Below are 24,791 nucleotides of genomic sequence, written 5' to 3'. Positions count from 1 at the left end.
ATGTGGTATAACGTTATAACGTATTACGTTATATGGTATAACGTTATAACGTATTACGTTATATGGTATAACGTTATAACTTATTACGTTATATGGTATAACGTTATACCGCATTACGTTATATGGTATAACGTTATAACGTATTACGTTATATGGTATAACGTTATAACGTATTACGTTATATGGTATTACGTTTTAACGTATTACGTTATATGGTATAACGTTATAACGTATTACGTTATATGGTATAACGTTATAACTTATTACGTTATATGGCATTACGTTATAACTTATTACGTTATATGGTATAACGAAATGACGTTTTACGTTATATGGTATAACGTTATAACGTATTACGTTATATGGTATTACGTTTTAACGTATTACGTTATATGGTATAACGTTATAACGTATTACGTTATATGGTATTACGTTATAACGTATTACGTTATATGGTATAACGTTATAACGTATTACGTTATATGGTATAACGTTATAACGAATTACGTTATATGGCATTACGTTATAACGTATTACGTTATATGGTATAACGTTATAACGTATTACGTTATATGGTATAACGTTGTAACGTATTACGTTATATGGTATAACGTTATATCGTACTACGTTATATGGTATATCGTTATAACGTATTACGTTATATGGTATAACGTTATACCGTATTACGTTATATGGTATAACGAAATGACGTTTTACGTTATATGGTATTACGTTCTAACGTAATACGTTATATGGTATAACGAAATGACGTTTCACGTTATATGGTATTATGTTATTACGTATTACGTTATATGGTATAACGTTATAACGTATTACGTTATATGGTATATCGTTATAACGTATTACGTTATATGGTATAACGTTATACCGTTTTACGTTATATGGTATAACGAAATGACGTTTTACGTTATATGGTATTACGTTATAACGTATTACGTTATATGGTATCACGTTATAACGTATTACGTTATATTGTATAACGTTCTAACATATTACGTTATATGGTATAACGTAATACCGTATTACGTTATATGGTATAACGAAATAACGTTTTACGTTATATGGTATTACGTTCTAACGTAATACGTTATATGGTATAACGTTATAACGTATTACGTTATATGGTATAACGTTATAACGTATTACGTTATATGGTCTATCGTTATAACGTATTACGTTATATGGTATAACGTTATAACGTATTACGTTATATGGTATATAGTTATAACGAATTACGTTATATGGCATTACGTTATAACGTATTACGTTATATGGTATAACGTTATAACGTATTACGTTATATGGTATAACGTTATAACGTATTACGTTATATGGTATAACGTTATAACGTACTACGTTATATGGTACATCGTTATAACGTATTACGTTATATGCTATAACGTTATACCGTATTACGTTATATGGTATAACGTTATAACGTATTACGTTATATGGTATAACGTTATAACGTATTACGTTATATGGCCTTACGTTATAACGTATTACGTTATATGGCATTACGTTATAAAGTATTACGTTATATGGTATAACGTTATAACGTACTACGTTATATGGTATATCGTTATAACGTATTACGTTATATGGTATAACGTTATAACGTATTACGTTATATGGTATTACGTTTTAACGTATTACGTTATATGGTATAACGTTATAACGTATTACGTTATATGGTATTACGTTATAACGTATTACGTTATATGGTATAACGTTATAACGTATTACGTTATATGGTATAACGTTATAACGAATTACGTTATATGGCATTACGTTATAACGTATTACGTTATATGGTATAACGTTATAACGTATTACGTTATATGGTATAACGTTATAACGTATTACGTTATATGGTATAACGTTATAACGTACTACGTTATATGGTATATCGTTATAACGTATTACGTTATATGGTATAACGTTATACCGTATTACGTTATATGGTATAACGAAATGACGTTTTACGTTATATGGTATTACGTTCTAACGTAATACGTTATATGGTATAACGAAATGACGTTTCACGTTATATGGTATTATGTTATTACGTATTACGTTATATGGTATAACGTTATAACGTATTACGTTATATGGTATATCGTTATAACGTATTACGTTATATGGTATAACGTTATACCGTTTTACGTTATATGGTATAACGAAATGACGTTTTACGTTATATGGTATTACGTTATAACGTATTACGTTATATGGTATCACGTTATAACGTATTACGTTATATTGTATAACGTTCTAACATATTACGTTATATGGTATAACGTAATACCGTATTACGTTATATGGTATAACGAAATAACGTTTTACGTTATATGGTATTACGTTCTAACGTAATACGTTATATGGTATAACGTTATAACGAATTACGTTATATGGCATTACGTTATAACGTATTACGTTATATGGTATAACGTTATAACGTATTACGTTATATGGTATAACGTTATAACGTATTACGTTATATGGTATAACGTTATAACGTACTACGTTATATGGTACATCGTTATAACGTATTACGTTATATGGTATAACGTTATACCGTATTACGTTATATGGTATAACGTTATAACGTATTACGTTATATGGTATAACGTTATAACGTATTACGTTATATGGCCTTACGTTATAACGTATTACGTTATATGGCATTACGTTATAAAGTATTACGTTATATGGTATAACGTTATAACGTACTACGTTATATGGTATATCGTTATAACGTATTACGTTATATGGTATAACGTTATAACGTATTACGTTATATGGTATTACGTTTTAACGTATTACGTTATATGGTATAACGTTATAACGTATTACGTTATGTGGTATAACGTTATAGCGTATTACGTTATATGGTATAACGTTATAACGTATTACGTTATATGGTATAACGTTATAACTTATTACGTTATATGGTATAACGTTATACCGCATTACGTTATATGGTATAACGTTATAACGTATTACGTTATATGGTCTATCGTTATAACGTATTACGTTATATGGTATAACGTTATAACGTATTACGTTATATGGTATATCGTTATAACGTATTACGTTATATGTCATTACGTTATAACGTATTACGTTATATGGTGTAACGTTATACCGTACTATGTTTTATGGTATAACGAAATGACGTTTTACGTTATATGGTATTACGTTCTAACGTAATACGTTATATGGTATAACGAAATGACGTTTCACGTTATATGGTATTATGTTATTACGTTTTACGTTATATGGTATAACGTTATAACGTATTACGTTATATGGTATATCGTTATAACGTATTACGTTATATGGTATAACGTTATACCGTATTACGTTATATGGTATAACGAAATGACGTTTTACGTTATATGGTATTACGTTATAACGTATTACGTTATATGGTATTACGTTATAACGTATTACGTTATATGGTATTACGTTATAACGTATTACGTTATATTGTATAACGTTCTAACATATTACGTTATATGGCATTACGTTATAACGTATTACGTTATATGGTATAACGAAATGACGTTTTACGTTATATGGTATAACGTTATAACGTATTACGTTATATGGTATTACGTTTTAACGTATTACGTTATATGGTATATCGTTATGACGTATTACGTTATATGGTATTACGTTATAACGTATTACGTTATATGGTATAACGTTATAACGTATTACGTTATATGGTATAACGTTATAACGAATTACGTTATATGGCATTACGTTATAACGTATTACGTTATATGGTATAACGTTATAACGTATTACGTTATATGGTCTATCGTTATAACGTATTACGTTATATGGTATATCGTTATACCGTATTACGTTATATGGTATAACGAAATGACGTTTTGCGTTATATGGTATTACGTTATAACGTATTACGTTATATGGTATTACGTTATAACGTATTACGTTATGTGGTATAACGTTTTAACGTATTACGTTATATGGTATAACGTTATAACGTATTACGTTATATGGTATAACGTTATAACTTATTACGTTATATGGTATAACGAAATGACGTTTTAGGTTATATGGTATTACGTTATAACGTATTACGGTATATGGTATTACGTTATAACGTATTACGTTATATGGTATTACGTTATAACGTATTACGTTATAGGGTATAACGTTATAACGTAGTACGCTATATGGTATAACGTTATAACGAATTACGTTATATGGTATTACGTTATAACGTATGACGTTATATGGTATAACGTTATAACGCAGTACGCTATATGGTTTAACGTTATAACGAATTACGTTATATGGCATCACGTTATAACGTATTACGTTATATGGTATAACGTTATAACGTATTACGTTATATGGTATAAAGTTATAACGTATTACGTTATATGGTATAACGTTATAACGAATTACGTTATATGGCATTACGTTATAACGTATTACGTTATATGGTATAACGTTATAACGTATTACGTTATATGGTATTACGTTATAACGTATTACGTTATATGGTATAACGTTATAACGTAGTACGCTATATGGTATAACGTTATAACGAATTACGATATATGGCATTACGTTATAACGTATTACGTTATATGGTATAACGTTATAACGTATTACGTTATATGGTATAAAGTTATAACGTATTACGTTATGTGGTATAACGTTATAACGTATTACGTTATATGGTATAACGAAATGACGTTTTACGTTATATGGTATAACGTTATAACGTATTACGTTATATGGTATTACGTTTTAACGTATTACGTTATATGGTATAACGTTATAACGTATTACGTTATGTGGTATAACATTATAACGAATTACGTTATATGGTATAACGTTATAACTTATTACGTTATATGGTATAACGTTATAACTTATTACGTTATATGGTATAACTATATAACGTATTACGTTATGTGGTATAACGTTATAACGTATTACGTTATATGCTATAACGTTATAACGTATTACCTTATATGGTACAACGTTATAACGTGTTACGTTATATGGTACAACGTTATAAAGTATTAGGTTATATGGTATAACGTTATAACGTAGTACCTTATATGATGTAACGTTATAACGTATTACGTTATATGGTATAACGTTATAACGTATTACGTTATGTGGTATATCGTTATAACGTATTACATTATATGGTATAACATTATACCGTATTACGTTATATGGTATAACGAAATGACGTTTTACGTTATATGGTATTACGTTATAACGTATTACGTCATATGGTATAACGTTATCACGTATTACGTTATATGGCATTACGTTATAACGTATTACGTTATATGGTATAACGAAATGACGTTTTACGTTATATGGTATAACGTTATAACGTATTACGTTATATGGTATTACGTTTTAACGTATTACGTTATATGGTATAACGTTATAACGTATTACGTTATATGGTATTACGTTATAACGTATTACGTTATATGGTATAACGTTATAACGTATTACGTTATATGGTATAACGTTATAACGAATTACGTTATATGGCATTACGTTATAACGTATTACGTTATATGGTATAACGTTATAACGTATTACGTTATATGGTATAACGTTATAACGTATTACGTTATATGGTATAACGTTATAACGTACTACGTTATATGGTATATCGTTATAACGTATTACGTTATATGGTATAACGTTATACCGTATTACGTTATATGGTATAACGAAATGACGTTTTACGTTATATGGTATTACGTTCTAACGTAATACGTTATATGGTATAACGAAATGACGTTTCACGTTATATGGTATTATGTTATTACGTATTACGTTATATGGTATAACGTTATAACGTGTTACGTTATATGGTATATCGTTATAACGTATTACGTTATATGGTATAACGTTATACCGTTTTACGTTATATGGTATAACGAAATGACGTTTTACGTTATATGGTATTACGTTATAACGTATTACGTTATATGGTATCACGTTATAACGTATTACGTTATATTGTATAACGTTCTAACATATTACGTTATATGGTATAACGTAATACCGTATTACGTTATATGGTATAACGAAATAACGTTTTACGTTATATGGTATTACGTTCTAACGTAATACGTTATATGGTATAACGTTATAACGTATTACGTTATATGGTATAACGTTATAACGTATTACGTTATATGGTCTATCGTTATAACGTATTACGTTATATGGTATAACGTTATAACGTATTACGTTATATGGTATATAGTTATAACGAATTACGTTATATGGCATTACGTTATAACGTATTACGTTATATGGTATAACGTTATAACGTATTACGTTATATGGTATAACGTTATAACGTATTACGTTATATGGTATAACGTTATAACGTACTACGTTATATGGTACATCGTTATAACGTATTACGTTATATGGTATAACGTTATACCGTATTACGTTATATGGTATAACGTTATAACGTATTACGTTATATGGTATAACGTTATAACGTATTACGTTATATGGCCTTACGTTATAACGTATTACGTTATATGGCATTACGTTATAAAGTATTACGTTATATGGTATAACGTTATAACGTACTACGTTATATGGTATATCGTTATAACGTATTACGTTATATGGTATAACGTTATAACGTATTACGTTATATGGTATTACGTTTTAACGTATTACGTTATATGGTATAACGTTATAACGTATTACGTTATGTGGTATAACGTTATAACGTATTACGTTATATGGTATAACGTTATAACGTATTACGTTATATGGTATAACGTTATAACTTATTACGTTATATGGTATAACGTTATACCGCATTACGTTATATGGTATAACGTTATAACGTATTACGTTATATGGTCTATCGTTATAACGTATTACGTTATATGGTATAACGTTATAACGTATTACGTTATATGGTATATCGTTATAACGTATTACGTTATATGTCATTACGTTATAACGTATTACGTTATATGGTGTAACGTTATACCGTACTATGTTTTATGGTATAACGAAATGACGTTTTACGTTATATGGTATTACGTTCTAACGTAATACGTTATATGGTATAACGAAATGACGTTTCACGTTATATGGTATTATGTTATTACGTTTTACGTTATATGGTATAACGTTATAACGTATTACGTTATATGGTATATCGTTATAACGTATTACGTTATATGGTATAACGTTATACCGTATTACGTTATATGGTATAACGAAATGACGTTTTACGTTATATGGTATTACGTTATAACGTATTACGTTATATGGTATTACGTTATAACGTATTACGTTATATGGTATTACGTTATAACGTATTACGTTATATTGTATAACGTTGTAACATATTACGTTATATGGCATTACGTTATAACGTATTACGTTATATGGTATAACGAAATGACGTTTTACGTTATATGGTATAACGTTATAACGTATTACGTTATATGGTATTACGTTTTAACGTATTACGTTATATGGTATATCGTTATGACGTATTACGTTATATGGTATTACGTTATAACGTATTACGTTATATGGTATAACGTTATAACGTATTACGTTATATGGTATAACGTTATAACTAATTACGTTATATGGCATTACGTTATAACGTATTACGTTATATGGTATAACGTTATAACGTATTACGTTATATGGTCTATCGTTATAACGTATTACGTTATATGGTATAACGTTATACCGTATTACGTTATATGGTATAACGAAATGACGTTTTGCGTTATATGGTATTACGTTATAACGTATTACGTTATATGGTATTACGTTATAACGTATTACGTTATGTGGTATAACGTTTTAACGTATTACGTTATATGGTATAACGTTATAACGTATTACGTTATATGGTATAACGTTATAACATATTACGTTATATGGTATAACGAAATGACGTTTTAGGTTATATGGTATTACGTTATAACGTATTACGGTATATGGTATTACGTTATAACGTATTACGTTATATGGTATTACGTTATAACGTATTACGTTATAGGGTATAACGTTATAACGTAGTACGCTATATGGTATAACGTTATAACGAATTACGTTATATGGTATTACGTTATAACGTATGACGTTATATGGTATAACGTTATAACGTAGTACGCTATATGGTTTAACGTTATAACGAATTACGTTATATGGCATCACGTTATAACGTATTACGTTATATGGTATAACGTTATAACGTATTACGTTATATGGTATAAAGTTATAACGTATTACGTTATATGGTATAACGTTATAACGAATTACGTTATATGGCATTACGTTATAACGTATTACGTTATATGGTATAACGTTATAACGTATTACGTTATATGGTATTACGTTATAACGTATTACGTTATATGGTATAACGTTATAACGTAGTACGCTATATGGTATAACGTTATAACGAATTACGATATATGGCATTACGTTATAACGTATTACGTTATATGGTATAACGTTATAACGTATTACGTTATATGGTATAAAGTTATAACGTATTACGTTATATGGTATAACGTTATAACGTATTACGTTATATGGTATAACGAAATGACGTTTTACGTTATATGGTATAACGTTATAACGTATTACGTTATATGGTATTACGTTTTAACGTATTACGTTATATGGTATAACGTTATAACGTATTACGTTATGTGGTATAACATTATAACGAATTACGTTATATGGTATAACGTTATAACTTATTACGTTATATGGTATAACGTTATAACTTATTACGTTATATGGTATAACTATATAACGTATTACGTTATGTGGTATAACGTTATAACGTATTACGTTATATGCTATAACGTTATAACGTATTACCTTATATGGTACAACGTTATAACGTGTTACGTTATATGGTACAACGTTATAAAGTATTAGGTTATATGGTATAACGTTATAACGTAGTACCTTATATGATATAACGTTATAACGTATTACGTTATATGGTATAACGTTATAACGTATTACGTTAGGTGGTACAACGTTATAACGTATTACGTTATATGGTATAAGGTCATAACGTTTTCCGTTATATGGCATTACGTTATGACGTGTTACGTTAGGTGGTATAACGTTATAACGTATTACCTTAGGTGGTATACCGATATAATGTATTACGTTATGTGGTATTACGTTATAACGTATTACGTTATATGGTATAACGTTATGACGTATTACGTTATATGCTATAACGTTATAACGTATTACCTTATATGGTACAACGTTATAACGTGTTACGTTATATGGTACAACGTTATAAAGTATTAGGTTATATGGTATAACGTTATAACGTAGTACCTTATATGATATAACGTTATAACGTATTACGTTATATGGTATAACGTTATAACGTATTACCTTAGGTGGTATACCGATATAATGTATTACGTTATGTGGTATTACGTTATAACGTATTACGTTATATGGTATAACGTTATGACGTATTACGTTATATGCCATAACGTTATAATGTATTTCTTCATATGGTATAACGTTATAACGTATTACGTTATATGGTATAATGTTATAACGTATTTCCTTATATGGTACAACGTTATAACGTATTACCTTATATGGTATAACGTTATAACGTATTACTTTATATGGTATAACGTTATAACGTATTACGTTATATGGCATATCGATATAACGTATTACGTTATGTGGTATAACGTTATAACGTATTACGTTATATGGTATAACGTTATAACGTATTACGTTATGTTGTAAAACGTTATAACGTATTACGTTAGGTGGTATAACGTTATAACGTATTATGTTAGGTGGTATACCGATATAACGTATTCCGTTATATGGCATTACGTTATAACGTATTACCTCATGTGGTATTACGTTATAACGTATTACGTAATGTGGTATAACGTTATAACGTATTACGTTATATGGTATAACGTTATAACGTATTACCTCATATGGTATAACGTTATAACGTATTACGTTATATGGCATATCGATATAACGTATTACGTTATGTGGTATTACGTTATAACGTGTTACGTTATATGGTATAACGTTATAACGTATTACGTTATATGGTATAACGTTATAACGTACTACGTTATATGGTATATCGTTATAACGTATTACGTTATATGGTATAACGTTATACCGTATTACGTTATATGGTATAACGTTATAACGTATTACGTTATATGGTATAACGTTATAACGTATTACGTTATATGGCCTTACGTTATAACGTATTACGTTATATGGCATTACGTTATAAAGTATTACGTTATATGGTATAACGTTATAACGTACTACGTTATATGGTATATCGTTATAACGTATTACGTTATATGGTATAACGTTATAACGTATTACGTTATATGGTATTACGTTTTAACGTATTACGTTATATGGTATAACGTTATAACGTATTACGTTATGTGGTATAACGTTATAACGTATTACGTTATATGGTATAACGTTATAACGTATTACGTTATATGGTATAACGTTATAACTTATTACGTTATATGGTATAACGTTATACCGCATTACGTTATATGGTATAACGTTATAACGTATTACGTTATATGGTCTATCGTTATAACGTATTACGTTATATGGTATAACGTTATAACGTATTACGTTATATGGTATATCGTTATAACGTATTACGTTATATGTCATTACGTTATAACGTATTACGTTATATGGTGTAACGTTATACCGTACTATGTTTTATGGTATAACGAAATGACGTTTTACGTTATATGGTATTACGTTCTAACGTAATACGTTATATGGTATAACGAAATGACGTTTCACGTTATATGGTATTATGTTATTACGTTTTACGTTATATGGTATAACGTTATAACGTATTACGTTATATGGTATATCGTTATAACGTATTACGTTATATGGTATAACGTTATACCGTATTACGTTATATGGTATAACGAAATGACGTTTTACGTTATATGGTATTACGTTATAACGTATTACGTTATATGGTATTACGTTATAACGTATTACGTTATATTGTATAACGTTCTAACATATTACGTTATATGGCATTACGTTATAACGTATTACGTTATATGGTATAACGAAATGACGTTTTACGTTATATGGTATAACGTTATAACGTATTACGTTATATGGTATTACGTTTTAACGTATTACGTTATATGGTATATCGTTATGACGTATTACGTTATATGGTATTACGTTATAACGTATTACGTTATATGGTATAACGTTATAACGTATTACGTTATATGGTATAACGTTATAACGAATTACGTTATATGGCATTACGTTATAACGTATTACGTTATATGGTATAACGTTATAACGTATTACGTTATATGGTCTATCGTTATAACGTATTACGTTATATGGTATAACGTTATACCGTATTACGTTATATGGTATAACGAAATGACGTTTTGCGTTATATGGTATTACGTTATAACGTATTACGTTATATGGTATTACGTTATAACGTATTACGTTATGTGGTATAACGTTTTAACGTATTACGTTATATGGTATAACGTTATAACGTATTACGTTATATGGTATAACGTTATAACATATTACGTTATATGGTATAACGAAATGACGTTTTAGGTTATATGGTATTACGTTATAACGTATTACGGTATATGGTATTACGTTATAACGTATTACGTTATATGGTATTACGTTATAACGTATTACGTTATAGGGTATAACGTTATAACGTAGTACGCTATATGGTATAACGTTATAACGAATTACGTTATATGGTATTACGTTATAACGTATGACGTTATATGGTATAACGTTATAACGTAGTACGCTATATGGTTTAACGTTATAACGAATTACGTTATATGGCATTACGTTATAACGTATTACGTTATATGGTATAACGTTATAACGTATTACGTTATATGGTATAAAGTTATAACGTATTACGTTATATGGTATAACGTTATAACGAATTACGTTATATGGCATTACGTTATAACGTATTACGTTATATGGTATAACGTTATAACGTATTACGTTATATGGTATTACGTTATAACGTATTACGTTATATGGTATAACGTTATAACGTAGTACGCTATATGGTATAACGTTATAACGAATTACGATATATGGCATTACGTTATAACGTATTACGTTATATGGTATAACGTTATAACGTATTACGTTATATGGTATAAAGTTATAACGTATTACGTTATATGGTATAACGTTATAACGTATTACGTTATATGGTATAACGAAATGACGTTTTACGTTATATGGTATAACATTATAACGTATTACGTTATATGGTATTAAGTTTTAACGTATTACGTTATATGGTATAACGTTATAACGTATTACGTTATGTGGTATAACATTATAACGAATTACGTTATATGGTATAACGTTATAACTTATTACGTTATATGGTATAACGTTATAACTTATTACGTTATATGGTATAACTATATAACGTATTTCGTTATGTGGTATAACGTTATAACGTATTACGTTATATGCTATAACGTTATAACGTATTACCTTATATGGTACAACGTTATAACGTGTTACGTTATATGGTACAACGTTATAAAGTATTAGGTTATATGGTATAACGTTATAACGTAGTACCTTATATGATATAACGTTATAACGTATTACGTTATATGGTATAACGTTATAACGTATTACGTTAGGTGGTACAACGTTATAACGTATTACGTTATATGGTATAAGGTCATAACGTTTTCCGTTATATGGCATTACGTTATGACGTGTTACGTTAGGTGGTATAACGTTATAACGTATTACCTTAGGTGGTATACCGATATAATGTATTACGTTATGTGGTATTACGTTATAACGTATTACGTTATATGGTATAAGGTCATAACGTTTTCCGTTATATGGCATTACGTTATGACGTGTTACGTTATATGGTATAACGTTATAACGTATTACCTTAGGTGGTATACCGATATAATGTATTACGTTATGTGGTATTACGTTATAACGTATTACGTTATATGGTATAACGTTATAGCGTATTACGTTAGGTGGTACAACGTTATAACGTATTACGTTATATGGTATAAGGTCATAACGTTTTCCGTTATATGGCATTACGTTATGACGTGTTACGTTAGGTGGTATAACGTTATAACGTATTACCTTAGGTGGTATACCGATATAATGTATTACGTTATGTGGTATTACGTTATAACGTATTACGTTATATGGTATAACGTTATGACGTATTACGTTATATGCTATAACGTTATAACGTATTACCTCATGTGGTATTACGTTATAACGTATTACGTAATATGGTATAACGTTATAACGTATTACGTTATATGGTATAACGTTATAACGTATTACCTTATATGGTATAACGTTATAACGTATTACGTTATATGGCATATCGATATAACGTATTACGTTATGTGGTATTACGTTATAACGTGTTACGTTATATGGTATAACGTTATAACGTATTACATTATATGGTATAACGTTATAACGTATTACGTTATGTGGTATAACGTTATAACGTATTTCTTTATATGGTATAACGTTATAACGTATTACCTTATATGGTATAACGTTATAACGTATTACCTCATGTGGTATTACGTTATAACGTATTACGTTAGATGGTACAACGTTATAACGTATTACGTTATATGGTATAACGTCACAACGTATTCCGTTATATGGCATTACGTTATGACGTATTATGTTAGGTGGTATAATGTTATAACGCATTACGTTATGTGGTATAACGTTATAACGTATTACCTTATATGGTACAACGTTATAACGTATTACGTTATATGGTATAATGTTATAACGTATTACCTTATATGGCATATCGTTATAACGTATTACGTTGTATGGTATAACGTTATAACGCATTACGTTATATAGTATAACGTGATAAAGTATTACGATATACGGTATAACGTTATGACGTATTACGTTATATGGTATAACGTTATAACGTATTACGTTATACGGTATGACGTTACAACTTATTACCTTATATGGTATAACGTTATAACGTATTACGTTATTTCTTATAACGTTATAACGTATTACGTTATGTGGTATAACGTTATAACGTATTACGTTATATGGTATAACGTTATAACGTATTACCTTATATGGTACAACGTTGTAACGTATTACGTTATATGGCATATCGATATAACGTATTACGTTATGTGGTATAACGTTATAACGTATTACGTTAAATAGTATAACGTTATAACGTATTACGTTATATGATATAACGTTATAACGTATTTCGTTATATGGTATAACGTTATAACGTATTACGTAAGGTGGTACAACGTTATAACGTATTACGTTATATGGTATAACGTCATAACGTTTTCCGTTATATGGCATTACGTTATGACGTGTTACGTTAGGTGGTATAACGTTATAACGTATTACCTTAGGTGGTATACCGATATAATGTATTACGTTATGTGGTATTACGTTATAACGTATTACGTTATATGGTATAACGTTATGACGTATTACGTTATATGCTATAACGTTATAACGTATTACCTTATATGGTACAACGTTATAACGTGTTACGTTATATGGTACAACGTTATAAAGTATTAGGTTATATGGTATAACGTTATAACGTAGTACCTTATATGATATAACGTTATAACGTATTACGTTATATGGTATAACGTTATAACGTATTACCTTAGGTGGTATACCGATATAATGTATTACGGTATGTGGTATTACGTTATAACGTATTACGTTATATGGTATAACGTTATGACGTATTACGTTATATGCCATAACGTTATAATGTATTTCTTCATATGGTATAACGTTATCACGTATTACGTTATATGGCATAACGTTATAACGTATTACGTTATATGGTATAACGAAATGACGTTTTACGTTATATGGTATAACGTTATAACGTATTACGTTATATGGTATTACGTTTTAACGTATTACGTTATATGGTATAACGTTATAACGTATTACGTTATATGGTATTACGTTATAACGTATTACGTTATATGGTATAACGTTATAACGTATTACGTTATATGGTATAACGTTATAACGAATTACGTTATATGGCATTACGTTATAACGTATTACGTTATATGGTATAACGTTATAACGTATTACGTTATATGGTATAACGTTATAACGTATTACGTTATATGGTATAACGTTATAACGTACTACGTTATATGGTATATCGTTATAACGTATTACGTTATATGGTATAACGTTATACCGTATTACGTTATATGGTATAACGAAATGACGTTTTACGTTATATGGTATTACGTTCTAACGTAATACGTTATATGGTATAACGAAATGACGTTTCACGTTATATGGTATTATGTTATTACGTATTACGTTATATGGTATAACGTTATAACGTATTACGTTATATGGTATATCGTTATAACGTATTACGTTATATGGTATAACGTTATACCGTTTTACGTTATATGGTATAACGAAATGACGTTTTACGTTATATGGTATTACGTTATAACGTATTACGTTATATGGTATCACGTTATAACGTATTACGTTATATTGTATAACGTTCTAACATATTACGTTATATGGTATAACGTAATACCGTATTACGTTATATGGTATAACGAAATAACGTTTTACGTTATATGGTATTACGTTCTAACGTAATACGTTATATGGTATAACGTTATAACGTATTACGTTATATGGTATAACGTTATAACGTATTACGTTATATGGTCTATCGTTATAACGTATTACGTTATATGGTATAACGTTATAACGTATTACGTTATATGGTATATAGTTATAACGAATTACGTTATATGGCATTACGTTATAACGTATTACGTTATATGGTATAACGTTATAACGTATTACGTTATATGGTATAACGTTATAACGTATTACGTTATATGGTATAACGTTATAACGTACTACGTTATATGGTACATCGTTATAACGTATTACGTTATATGGTATAACGTTATACCGTATTACGTTATATGGTATAACGTTATAACGTATTACGTTATATGGTATAACGTTATAACGTATTACGTTATATGGCCTTACGTTATAACGTATTACGTTATATGGCATTACGTTATAAAGTATTACGTTATATGGTATAACGTTATAACGTACTACGTTATATGGTATATCGTTATAACGTATTACGTTATATGGTATAACGTTATAACGTATTACGTTATATGGTATTACGTTTTAACGTATTACGTTATATGGTATAACGTTATAACGTATTACGTTATGTGGTATAACGTTATAACGTATTACGTTATATGGTATAACGTTATAACGTATTACGTTATATGGTATAACGTTATAACGTATTACGTTATATGGTATATCGTTATAACGTATTACGTTATATGTCATTACGTTATAACGTATTACGTTATATGGTGTAACGTTATACCGTACTATGTTTTATGGTATAACGAAATGACGTTTTACGTTATATGGTATTACGTTCTAACGTAATACGTTATATGGTATAACGTTATACCGTATTACTTTATATGGTATAACGAAATGACGTTTTGCGTTATATGGTATTACGTTATAACGTATTACGTTATATGGTATTACGTTATAACGTATTACGTTATAGGGTATAACGTTATAACGTAGTACGCTATATGGTATAACGTTATAACGAATTACGTTATATGGTATTACGTTATAACGTATGACGTTATATGGTATAACGTTATAACGTAGTACGCTATATGGTTTAACGTTATAACGAATTACGTTATATGGCATCACGTTATAACGTATTACGTTATATGGTATAACGTTATAACGTATTACGTTATATGGTATAAAGTTATAACGTATTACGTTATATGGTATAACGTTATAACGAATTACGTTATATGGCATTACGTTATAACGTATTACGTTATATGGTATTACGTTTTAACGTATTACGTTATATGGTATAACGTTATAACGTATTACGTTATGTGGTATAACATTATAACGAATTACGTTATATGGTATAACGTTATAACTTATTACGTTATATGGTATAACGTTATAACTTATTACGTTATATGGTATAACTATATAACGTATTACGTTATGTGGTATAACGTTATAACGTATTACGTTATATGCTATAACGTTATAACGTATTACCTTATATGGTACAACGTTATAACGTGTTACGTTATATGGTACAACGTTATAAAGTATTAGGTTATATGGTATAACGTTATAACGTAGTACCTTATATGATATAACGTTATAACGTATTACGTTATATGGTATAACGTTATAACGTATTACGTTAGGTGGTACAACGTTATAACGTATTACGTTATATGGTATAAGGTCATAACGTTTTCCGTTATATGGCATTACGTTATGACGTGTTACGTTAGGTGGTATAACGTTATAACGTATTACCTTAGGTGGTATACCGATATAATGTATTACGTTATGTGGTATTACGTTATAACGTATTACGTTATATGGTATAACGTTATGACGTATTACGTTATATGCTATAACGTTATAACGTATTACCTTATATGGTACAACGTTATAACGTGTTACGTTATATGGTACAACGTTATAAAGTATTAGGTTATATGGTATAACGTTATAACGTAGTACCTTATATGATATAACGTTATAACGTATTACGTTATATGGTATAACGTTATAACGTATTACCTTAGGTGGTATACCGATATAATGTATTACGTTATGTGGTATTACGTTATAACGTATTACGTTATATGGTATAACGTTATGACGTATTACGTTATATGCCATAACGTTATAATGTATTTCTTCATATGGTATAACGTTATAACGTATTACGTTATATGGTATAACGTTATAACGTATTACCTCATATGGTATAACGTTATAACGTATTACGTTATATGGCATATCGATATAACGTATTACGTTATGTGGTATTACGTTATAACGTGTTACGTTATATGGTATAACGTTATAACGTATTACGTTATATGGTATAACGTTATAACGTATTACGTTATATGGTATTACGTTTTAACGTATTACGTTATATGGTATAACGTTATAACGTATTACGTTATGTGGTATAACGTTATAACGTATTACGTTATATGGTATAACGTTATAACGTATTACGTTATATGGTATAACGTTATAACGTATTACGTTATATGGCCTTACGTTATAACGTATTACGTTATATGGCATTACGTTATAAAGTATTACGTTATATGGTATAACGTTATAACGTACTACGTTATATGGTATATCGTTATAACGTATTACGTTATATGGTATAACGTTATAACGTATTACGTTATATGGTATTACGTTTTAACGTATTACGTTATATGGTATAACGTTATAACGTATTACGTTATATGGTATATCGTTATAACGTATTACGTTATATGGTATAACGTTATAACGTATTACGTTATATGGTCTATCGTTATAACGTATTACGTTATATGGTATAACGTTATACCGTATTACGTTATATGGTATAACGAAATGACGTTTTGCGTTATATGGTATTACGTTATAACGTATTACGTTATATGGTATTACGTTATAACGTATTACGTTATGTGGTATAACGTTTTAACGTATTACGTTATATGGTATAACGTTATAACGTATTACGTTATATGGTATAACGTTATAACATATTACGTTATATGGTATAACGAAATGACGGTTTAGGTTATATGGTATTACGTTATAACGTATTACGGTATATGGTATTACGTTATAACGTATTACGTTATATGGTATTACGTTATAACGTATTACGTTATAGGGTATAACGTTATAACGTAGTACGCTATATGGTATAACGTTATAACGAATTACGTTATATGGTATTACGTTATAACGTATGACGTTATATGGTATAACGTTATAACGTAGTACGCTATGTGGTTTAACGTTATAACGAATTACGTTATATGGCATCACGTTATAACGTATTACGTTATATGGTATAACGTTATAACGTATTACGTTATATGGTATAAAGTTATAACGTATTACGTTATATGGTATAACGTTATAACGAATTACGTTATATGGCATTACGTTATAACGTATTACGTTATATGGTATAACGTTATAACGTATTACGTTATATGGTATTACGTTATAACGTATTACGTTATATGGTATAACGTTATAACGTAGTACGCTATATGGTATAACGTTATAACGAATTACGATATATGGCATTACGTTATAACGTATTACGTTATATGGTATAACGTTATAACGTATTACGTTATATGGTATAAAGTTATAACGTATTACGTTATATGGTATAACGTTATAACGTATTACGTTATATGGTATAACGAAATGACGTTTTACGTTATATGGTATAACGTTATAACGTATTACGTTATATGGTATTACGTTTTAACGTATTACGTTATATGGTATAACGTTATAACGTATTACGTTATGTGGTATAACATTATAACGAATTACGTTATATGGTATAACGTTATAACTTATTACGTTATATGGTATAACGTTATAACTTATTACGTTATATGGTATAACTATATAACGTATTACGTTATGTGGTATAACGTTATAACGTATTACGTTATATGCTATAACGTTATAACGTATTACCTTATATGGTACAACGTTATAACGTGTTACGTTATATGGTACAACGTTATAAAGTATTAGGTTATATGGTATAACGTTATAACGTAGTACCTTATATGATATAACGTTATAACGTATTACGTTATATGGTATAACGTTATAACGTATTACGTTAGGTGGTACAACGTTATAACGTATTACGTTATATGGTATAAGGTCATAACGTTTTCCGTTATATGGCATTACGTTATGACGTGTTACGTTAGGTGGTATAACGTTATAACGTATTACCTTAGGTGGTATACCGATATAATGTATTACGTTATGTGGTATTACGTTATAACGTATTACGTTATATGGTATAACGTTATGACGTATTACGTTATATGCCATAACGTTATAATGTATTTCTTCATATGGTATAACGTTATAACGTATTACGTTATATGGTATAATGTTATAACGTATTTCCTTATATGGTAGAACGTTATAACGTATTACCTTATATGGTATAACGTTATAACGTATTACTTTATATGGTATAACGTTATAACGTATTACGTTATATGGCATATCGATATAACGTATTACGTTATGTGGTATAACGTTATAACGTATTACGTTATATGGTATAACGTTATAACGTATTACGTTATGTTGTAAAACGTTATAACGTATTACGTTAGGTGGTATAACGTTATAACGTATTATGTTAGGTGGTATACCGATATAACGTATTCCGTTATATGGCATTACGTTATAACGTATTACCTCATGTGGTATTACGTTATAACGTATTACGTAATATGGTATAACGTTATAACGTATTACGTTATATGGTATAACGTTATAACGTATTACCTCATATGGTATAACGTTATAACGTATTACGTTATATGGCATATCGATATAACGTATTACGTTATGTGGTATTACGTTATAACGTGTTACGTTATATGGTATAACGTTATAACGTATTACGTTATATGGTATAACGTTATAACGTATTACGTTATATGGTATTACGTTTTAACGTATTACGTTATATGGTATAACGTTATAACGTATTACGTTATGTGGTATAACGTTATAACGTATTACGTTATATGGTATAACGTTATAACGTATTACGTTATATGGTATAACGTTATAACGTATTACGTTATATGGCCTTACGTTATAACGTATTACGTTATATGGCATTACGTTATAAAGTATTACGTTATATGGTATAACGTTATAACGTACTACGTTATATGGTATATCGTTATAACGTATTACGTTATATGGTATAACGTTATAACGTATTACGTTATATGGTATTACGTTTTAACGTATTACGTTATATGGTATAACGTTATAACGTATTACGTTATGTGGTATAACGTTATAACGTATTACGTTATATGGTATAACGTTATAACGTATTACGTTATATGGTATAACGTTATAACTTATTACGTTATATGGTATAACGTTATACCGCATTACGTTATATGGTATAACGTTATAACGTATTACGTTATATGGTCTATCGTTATAACGTATTACGTTATATGGTATAACGTTATAACGTATTACGTTATATGGTATATCGTTATAACGTATTACGTTATATGTCATTACGTTATAACGTATTACGTTATATGGTGTAACGTTATACCGTACTATGTTTTATGGTATAACGAAATGACGTTTTACGTTATATGGTATTACGTTATAACGTAATACGTTATATGGTATAACGAAATGACGTTTCACGTTATATGGTATTATGTTATTACGTTTTACGTTATATGGTATAACGTTATAACGTATTACGTTATATGGTATATCGTTATAACGTATTACGTTATATGGTATAACGTTATACCGTATTACGTTATATGGTATAACGAAATGACGTTTTACGTTATATGGTATTACGTTATAACGTATTACGTTATATGGTATTACGTTATAACGTATTACGTTATATTGTATAACGTTCTAACATATTACGTTATATGGCATTACGTTATAACGTATTACGTTATATGGTATAACGAAATGACGTTTTACGTTATATGGTATAACGTTATAACGTATTACGTTATATGGTATTACGTTTTAACGTATTACGTTATATGGTATATCGTTATGACGTATTACGTTATATGGTATTACGTTATAACGTATTACGTTATATGGTATAACGTTATAACGTAATACGTTATATGGTATAACGTTATAACGAATTACGTTATATGGCATTACGTTATAACGTATTACGTTATATGGTATATCGTTATAACGTATTACGTTATATGGTCTATCGTTATAACGTATTACGTTATATGGTATAACGTTATACCGTATTACGTTATATGGTATAACGAAATGACGTTTTGCGTTATATGGTATTACGTTATAACGTATTACGTTATATGGTATTACGTTATAACGTATTACGTTATGTGGTATAACGTTTTAACGTATTACGTTATATGGTATAACGTTATAACGTATTACGTTATATGGTATAACATTATAACATATTACGTTATATGGTATAACGAAATGACGTTTTAGGTTATATGGTATTACGTTATAACATATTACGGTATATGGTATTACGTTATAACGTATTACGTTATATGGTATTACGTTATAACGTATTACGTTATAGGGTATAACGTTATAACGTAGTACGCTATATGGTATAACGTTATAACGAATTACGTTATATGGTATTACGTTATAACGTATGACGTTATATGGTATAACGTTATAACGTAGTACGCTATATGGTTTAACGTTATAACGAATTACGTTATATGGCATTACGTTATAACGTATTACGTTATATGGTATAACGTTATAACGTATTACGTTATATGGTATAAAGTTATAACGTATTACGTTATATGGTATAACGTTATAACGAATTACGTTATATGGCATTACGTTATAACGTATTACGTTATATGGTATAACGTTATAACGTATTACGTTATATGGTATTACGTTATAACGTATTACGTTATATGGTATAACGTTATAACGTAGTACGCTATATGGTATAACGTTATAACGAATTACGATATATGGCATTACGTTATAACGTATTACGTTATATGGTATAACGTTATAACGTATTACGTTATATGGTATAAAGTTATAACGTATTACGTTATATGGTATAACGTTATAACGTATTACGTTATATGGTATAACGAAATGACGTTTTACGTTATATGGTATAACGTTATAACGTATTACGTTATATGGTATTAAGTTTTAACGTATTACGTTATATGGTATAACGTTATAACGTATTACGTTATGTGGTATAACATTATAACGAATTACGTTATATGGTATAACGTTATAACTTATTACGTTATATGGTATAACGTTATAACTTATTACGTTATATGGTATAACTATATAACGTATTTCGTTATGTGGTATAACGTTATAACGTATTACGTTATATGCTATAACGTTATAACGTATTACCTTATATGGTACAACGTTATAACGTGTTACGTTATATGGTACAACGTTATAAAGTATTAGGTTATATGGTATAACGTTATAACGTAGTACCTTATATGATATAACGTTATAACGTATTACGTTATATGGTATAACGTTATAACGTATTACGTTAGGTGGTACAACGTTATAACGTATTACGTTATATGGTATAAGGTCATAACGTTTTCCGTTATATGGCATTACGTTATGACGTGTTACGTTAGGTGGTATAACGTTATAACGTATTACCTTAGGTGGTATACCGATATAATGTATTACGTTATGTGGTATTACGTTATAACGTATTACGTTATATGGTATAACGTTATGACGTATTACGTTATATGCTATAACGTTATAACGTATTACCTTATATGATACAACGTTATAACGTGTTACGTTATATGGTACAACGTTATAAAGTATTAGGTTATATGGTATAACCTTATAACGTAGTACCTTATATGATATAACGTTATAACGTATTACGTTATATGGTATAACGTTATAACGTATTACCTTAGGTGGTATACCGATATAATGTATTACGTTATGTGGTATTACGTTATAACGTATTACGTTATATGGTATAACGTTATGACGTATTACGTTATATGCCATAACGATATAATGTATTTCTTCATATGGTATAACGTTATAACGTATTACGGTATATGGTATAATGTTATAACGTATTTCCTTATATGGTACAACGTTATAACGTATTACCTTATATAGTATAACGTTATAACGTATTACTTTATATGGTATAACGTTATAACGTATTACGTTATATGGCATATCGATATAACGTATTACGTTATGTGGTATAACGTTATAACGTATTACGTTATATGGTATAACGTTATAACGTATTACGTTATGTTGTAAAACGTTATAACGTATTACGTTAGGTGGTATAACGTTATAACGTATTATGTTAGGTGGTATACCGATATAACGTATTCCGTTATATGGCATTACGTTATAACGTATTACCTCATGTGGTATTACGTTATAGCGTATTACGTAATATGGTATAACGTTATAACGTATTACGTTATATGGTATAACGTTATAACGTATTACCTTATATGGTATAACGTTATAACGTATTACGTTATATGGCATATCGATATAACGTATTACGTTATGTGGTATTACGTTATAACGTGTTACGTTATATGGTATAACGTTATAACGTATTACATTATATGGTATAACGTTATAACGTATTACGTTATGTGGTATAACGTTATAACGTATTTCTTTATATGGTATAACGTTATAACGTATTACCTTATATGGTATAACGTTATAACGTATTACCTCATGTGGTATTACGTTATAACGTATTACGTTAGATGGTACAACGTTATAACGTATTACGTTATATGGTATAACGTCACAACGTATTCCGTTATATGGCATTACGTTATGACGTATTATGTTAGGTGGTATAA

The sequence above is a fragment of the Bombus vancouverensis genome, chromosome 2 (genome assembly GCF_051014615.1).
Source record: "Bombus vancouverensis nearcticus chromosome 2, iyBomVanc1_principal, whole genome shotgun sequence".
In the NCBI taxonomy this organism is placed as follows: Eukaryota; Metazoa; Arthropoda; class Insecta; order Hymenoptera; family Apidae; genus Bombus; species Bombus vancouverensis.
Note: the sequence above shows the minus strand (reverse complement) of the source record.